This window comes from Zosterops lateralis (genome assembly GCF_965231275.1).
Source record: "Zosterops lateralis genome assembly, chromosome: 5".
Taxonomy (NCBI): Eukaryota; Metazoa; Chordata; class Aves; order Passeriformes; family Zosteropidae; genus Zosterops; species Zosterops lateralis.
In genome coordinates, this window is record NC_139766.1 from 49619373 (window position 1) to 49626638 (window position 7266).

The following is a 7266-nucleotide window of genomic DNA, read 5'->3' on the forward strand; positions in this document are numbered from 1 at the left end:
AGCTGCAGTGATGGAAAACAGATACATCCTCCCCTTCACTAAAGGACCTACAGAGGACAAAGCTGACATAATCTGGGAAGTACACACTGTTAAATGAGCAGATGTGAAGTAAAACCACTATCAAAACACTACAAGCTGTGCTCCTAATGGGAGTTCTAGGGACAAGAATATATATGTATGTCAGTATATTCTCAGCAGCAGACCACTCACTTTTCTATCTTAAACTGCATTGATAAGTGAAGACTGTCTACTCTTGACCAGATATCTGAGGATATATTTTTTCCCTTAGTACTTTACTCTTGGCATAAGAGCTGTCACTGGAAGATATTTCCTTAATTTTGGAAGGCAAAGGTGAAAATGCCACAAGACTAATTCCTGTGACGTAATGTGCATTTCTCTGGTACTGGCTAATTATAGCACAGAAAGCTTTCCTGCTGAGGACAGAGTAGATGATCCCTGCTGTAGGACTGCACTCTGCTCTTAAGTTCTTCCTGTGTCACAATGCCCAGTGACACTGCAGGGAAACAGCACTTTGTCATCCCTTCTCAGACAGCTGGGCAACACCAGCACTGAGGAGATTTCTGAGCCTGACTCCCCTTTTCAAGGTTAGCCAGGTCTGCCACTGACAGTGACCCATACTCATTCTCTGGCATCTCACAAGAATAAAGAGGAGGAAAAGAAAAACCTCAACCCCAAAAGACCATGCCTCTTTAATTTAGACAAGTGTATGTCCTACAGATGGAGATGAAAGCAAAAAAAAAATGGCTATCTTGATTCCAAGGCAATGACATGGAATAGTTTTTCAGTTGGTAAATAAGACTAATACAGCCTCACTTATGCCTATCTTACTAATGCTTTTTCTTTTCTGTTTTTTTCCAGACATTTCCCATCCTCTGGAACATAATTCAGTTATAGCACAGTGCACTTCTAGATCTATACAGTTGGCTATTCCCTTGACTTTTAAGTTACTTCCTCATTTACTTTTCAAGATATTCCCAGAAATTTCTATACTAAAATTCTGTACTCTACCCCAGTGCACAGAGCTGTAAGGTCTGTAAATATTTTTTTTTTTTTTTTAGTAAGATGGTTTCTCTGCTGATTCAAAGGAGAAAAAAGTAACTAGCACAAAATGTAGAATATAAACATATCACCCCCAAATTTACAGAACTTACTTCACAGGAAATGTAATCCTAGTGGCTGTCAAAGGTACATGATAATTGAGAGGCATTCATGTTGAACAACATGCTAGGAGAGTGCTTTTGGAAACTATGAAAAGATACTAGTGCCCCTTTTTATTAGAACAGAAAGTATTTTATTGAAAGCTAATTTTGTGATCGTATCTGTAGTTAATTTAGTAAAACACTTGAGAATGTTTTAAATTGATTTCCCAAGAGGAATTAAATTATTTCTGTTTAGGGTTTGGTGAGGTTTTTTTTTTTTTACTTTTGTGTGAGTTATTTTGACAGTTTCAGGGACAGAAATGTTTTGATTATTCAGGAAACAAGTATAGTAGAAGCCACTGATGCACATAGTCCCTCAAATTGCCTGTCCAACATGATTTGATACTGTCAAATATTCTGAATGATGAATGAGTAAGGGTATAATTTAGTTTCCAAGTACCTGAGTCCTCCATTTCTATTGTAGCTTTTCTTCTATGGGAGCTCAGTGGAGATCATAAAATCATTTAAGATAAGCTACCAAGTAGTCAGGAAGAAATTTATCTTTTTTGCTGTTATTTTGAATTTAAATTGCTATGACTGAGAAAATTAGTATCTTGGATTCCCCTACCAAATCCTTAAGTGAGTATTTTTCAGGAGGTATTTTTTTTAACAAGATGATATCCCATTTTCCAAAGCAAAACAAACCAGAACATTTGCAGTCCTCATTGTCTTTATAAAAACAGATTCACATTTATTGCTTGGAAAAGTGACAAATCTATGTAGTATTTCTTAAAAAACTGACAAGCATGTTTGCCCTCGAAGAATAAAAGTCAGCAGGAGTACAGAAGTCAGGTTGCCTTTGCTTTATGATTTGCAACATTTTCAGCAACTTGACAACACTTGGCCATATTTCATTATTACCATGTCTGTCACAACCCACCTCCTCAGAAATACTGTCCTGGTCCATTACCTTAACCATAATGATGAAATAACTGGCTAATTTCAGTATTGGTGACTTAGAGACATCAACAGTATTTGCCAAATTTCAATAAGACAGCAAACAAGAATAATATACCATCCTCCTAAGAGATATATTTGGCTGTAATTACCTGGATATTTGAGGTCTTAAGTAAGCTCTTGGATACCTTGTGGTTAACTGGAACATACCAAAGAAAAGATCAGGCAAATCTTTAAAGACGAGCTTGCTCAAAAGGACAGAAAGTAAAATGACTCCTCATTCCAATGATAGTTGGCTAGTTAAATCCTTTATCTAAATAAACAGCATATACTCCTGACAGGTCAAAGACAAACAAACCAACAACCAAACAAAAAAACTCTTAAGTATTTCTGTGGACTTTATTTTCTTAAATCATTAAATTAAGTCAATACACCATCAAACAATTAGAACACAGCACTCTACAAGACTCTGTAATAATTTCTCCAGAGAAACGTAGCATTATTCTGTATAAAACACAATGGGAGAAAAATAGAAAAAAAGAATGTTTAAGAAAAAAAAATTCCTCTAAATGAAGAGTGACAGTAAGTGAACCTGCTGCCTCTGCTGAAGTATAATGTTTATTTAGCTACAAATATGCCAACAATTCACCAGCAGGGCTGGCTCAGAAGAAGGAGACAAGGCCAGGAGAAGTAGTTTGCTGCAGGCCATTTGTGACATCAATGGAACTAGAGCTCCTAGCTCAGTGAGGGTCTCTGCCCCAGGTCTTCTGGAAACACTGGCTGATCTCTGCAGGGAAACCTGCTGAGATAAAAGGCAGTTTATACTTCAGTGCACTTCGGTACACCATCAGGGTCCTGATTAGCTCAGGCTAATTCCCTGTACCTCTAGTCAAACAGTGAAAATTGTGCTTTGTATGTAGCTGGGCAGGTGAATGGAAGCCTGCACTTCAATCAACTTGAAGCCTGTTGTGACCCCAGAACAGCCGTGACCATAACTGGGGAGCCCATGAAGCACCTTAACTGGCCTGTTGGAGTAATTGCCTTTAAGTATTAACATTTTATCTGAACTAGCAACTTTTAAAGCCTATTAGGTACACGTGTCAAATCCTTTCTTAAACCCAAACTCCTCAAAGGTTGTGGTTTGCTTAGTACATTTGCATCCTGGAACAAGCAACTGGAGTAGCAACCGAATTAGGATGGTCCAAATCTGGCTAGTAATCAATTACATCAAAGTAATAAAAATAGACATATCTTGAAAACGCTCCAGAGAATCCTTTGATGTCTCCTTCAGTAAACACAATAGGTCAAATTACCTACTGCTGAAAACTGCTGTTAACAGCTTGGTCATTTTCAGTAGCAGTGTAACCCGTACAGACTTAGCTTGCAGTCTGAAGGCAGCCTGAGGGGACAAAAAACAGGAATAACAAGGAAAAGCAACCACCTCCAAAGGGACAAGGTAAAGTAGGTCACTATTAAACACTTTTTTGACAAGGGTATTGATGTACCAGCCGATGTACCCTGGCCTCCTGAAATTGATAAAACTCCTGAGTTGCTCCAGAGAGGGGCTTTGCCCGCTGAATTTAGCCCGTGTTACCTTATTTTAGCAACAGTGGAAAATTGCTTAGCCCTTCACACCCCTGCTATTTTGCCACATATGTTTATATTATCTATGTTTATTCAGGCATGTAAAGAATTCATACAAAAGAAGGAAAGAGAGGTAGTTAGTAACTGCACAACAACAAAAATTTTTGGGTTTCAAATCTGGCATCATGTTTACACCATGGACATGCCCATCTGACTTTCATGCTTCAATATCCACAGAGCTGATTCAGCACAGAAAACAGAAAATGAACATTCTTGTTGAGAAAAACTGCTGGTGACTTGACAAGGATATATTTTTCATCTAGATCAAATGGTAGGTTTGCTGGGAAAAAAAAAAAAAAAAAAAAAAAAAAAAAAAAGGAATATTCTATATGCATACTAATAAATAACCTGTAGTGATTTTAAGAGATTCTATTGCTTACGTCCGTGAAAAGAGCATAAAGAATTTTATGTTGTCATATATTTATTCTTGTAAAATAGCTCTTACTTTCTGGAAGGATTTCAAGAGAAGAGAAGAATCTTTAACTAAAAGAAAACGATATTGTCACTATGAAGATAAAAAAGTGCCAAATAGTGAAATGCTAAACAAAATCCTGAGAACCAGAAGATTTTGTGGGAGACTTCAGTCTCTTTATCTTGGTGTAAGTTACTGAAGTGTTCTATGGTCTTGTGAATCCCACATGACTGTGCAAGCCATGAAAACTTAGCATATTATTATTCAACAAAGCATTCCAGGTTTTCACTGGGAGTCATATGTAGACTTAAACACTAGGTTTTCCAACTCCCCACACAAAGCTGCAACAGCTTAAAATGGATTGATGTAGGGACTCATCATTTTGCTCCATGACCTAAAAGTGAGACAAAAAGCACTAATTCAAAGGAAACGTGGATTAGCTTGGGAATCGTTTCAGTGAAAATATCAGAGAAGCTGTTGAAGAAACAAAGGGAGATGAAGAATTGGCCAAGTTGGAATATCAAGAAAGTTACCTTTTATCTGGTATTTCTCAAAAAGCTAACTGCTGCCTAACACACTGACCTTGGGCTTCAGTCCAGATGTGAAAGGGGGTTCACAGAAGAAAAAAAAGAAGCTACCACTTCTTCCTAACAGAAAGAGACATAATGGTCCCAGATGCAACAGCCAGGGAACTGAGCATGCACTACAAAGTCTGTACGTGTGACCTAGTCATCTTTATTGAAGGGGAGAAGCCCTCAGTTACACAGAAAGGCCTGCTGATCTTTGGAATTTGAAACAGATCAAGTAGAACCCAATGGCATCTCCAAACCTGTTTTTTCCACTCGCTTGTAATGGCACCTGGCAAATTCAGCCTTTTTTGTTGTTGTGTAAAAAAAAAAGACCAATGGAACAATCTTATTTTATCAGCTTTCTCCTGTGATCTTATTCTTTGTGATATCTGCTGAATCAAAAGGGTCCTCAATAAGGTGAATTTTGCACAGATTAAAGAGGGATTTGGCTGCAAGCTTGATTTACAATAATTAAAGGAAAAACAAGTTGGACAGGATGCTGAAGAGAAAATTGAGGCCTGGTAATACATGCAAACAGGGAGAAGCTGTTGTTGTTGTTGTTGATCTTAGTGCTTTGTTTTCCAGCAGCATGAGCTGAAGTGTTCCGAACAGGAACTAATAGTAATCTATTGGATGGACTAGATGGATATTTTTCTTTTGTTGAAGTATTTTTTTTTTTCCTAAAATATTTTTGGAAAACATATTTGCATTTTGTTTCCCCCTTCCTCTCAGATATATGAAGCATCCTGTATGGAATGCTGCTTGGTGTCCAGGATACTTGGTTGCTCCACCTGTTTTGAAGGCAGGTAGAATAGCACGCTCCAAATATAAAACTGGCTGGTCTCGGGCAAGCGGAAGTGAAAAACCAGCAGTGATGTACAAGTAACCTATGTTAACCTTTAAACTAAGAGGCTGGGCTGCTTTTCCCTCAAGTCCCCGCGGGCCAGTGCTATACCAGCCAAACAAGGCAACCTCCATTCATGGCTGGACCATCCATTCTTCTGTTGGACCATCAGGAAGCAGCTGAAATGGAGTGGTGAATCCAGCCTTTGGAGGCTTATTGATCACTCAGCCAAAGAGGGCTCTGGAACACCATACTTGAAAAAACAAAATTCAAAGACAGGGTTCAAGAGAGCTGGTGTGCTCTCAGTATTTTTGTGCAAACTGTTTATTACCAGGCCACATCTACTGAGCTATTTTGCATAATAAACCTCTAAAAGTCTAACCCGACTCCACTACTGTGGAGGATTAGACATGGTAATACCTCTCTACAGCCACTTCTGAGGATTAGCTTCAAAACTCAAATTAAAATGAAGCTAACACAAGTAGTTCCACAATAAGTTGCAACACCCTTATTCAGTAACCGTCATCTGTGCCTCTTATATTTTATATTACCATATGAGGGAATCTATGCAAAAAAATATACATGCTGTGGTGGGGTAGAGCTGAGAAACTCTCTGATGGGAACATCAATGTATTCAGGTTTTGGGGCCTTACTTCCCCAAATATCCCCAGTGAAGTAAAAAAAACAAATTGGTTTTACTTATTTCCAAATACTGAGGAGAAAATACATTATTTTTAGCTCACAATTTGAGGAAAAGGTGAGAGTGAAAAGTATAATGTGCTGCAACTTGCAGAACTGGTCACAGAACTATGACTGCATGTCTTATTTTTCATTCCTACAAGAGCCATAATTTTATTCTTTTTCTTAAGTGTATTTAAAGGTCATTATTTAAATAGGCAGATTTGTTGTTTTTTTGTTTTTCTGTTTTTTTTTTTTTTTTTAAATGCCCAGCAAGTGCAATAAAGTGTTTGCCTAAATAAGTATATTAAATTAAAATTTGCAAATCTGTTTCTGAGCAATGGGTATAAACAAGAACTATCCAATAAATTTTAAATTCTCTTGGGGGTCAAAATGCTAATAGAGATATTGAATTTAACATGTAACAAAACTTGATTTACCAGATTAACAATTCCTGTTGTCTTAAATTAGCAGGGAAAATAACACACTGTCAACAGTATGTTTATGCTGCTCTTAATTTCTTTCATTATAGAGAAAATGTGAATCACAAGTCTGATCAAAAATGTTAATATAAAGTCATACTAGAGGTCATTAATCTCAAATAATAATTACAAAATGTAGAACTGGAATACTGCCAAGTAGCTAAATCTTCTGAGATGACAAACAATAGTGAAGCTCAGAAAGTTTCTGAGCAATTTACAAGGCAGAGGAACATGTCTGTGGTACAAAGATAGACACGCTGGTGATTTGGAGCAGTTTAATTGCATTCATGATCCAAAGCAGGAACAGCAAGGTGTTCTTCAGCAATATTCTTGACTAAGATGATAAGAATGAAAACCAAATAGTTTGGAATTACACTTCCTGAACATGCTGTTCAGTACAACTAAAATAAAATGAAGACTACATAAGGAAGTTGCTAGGATTGGTTTAGGAGCAAGATAACTGGACTTCACAAGTACAAGACATTGTTTTCTCTTTAGCCTGTAAATACCAGTGTTAAAA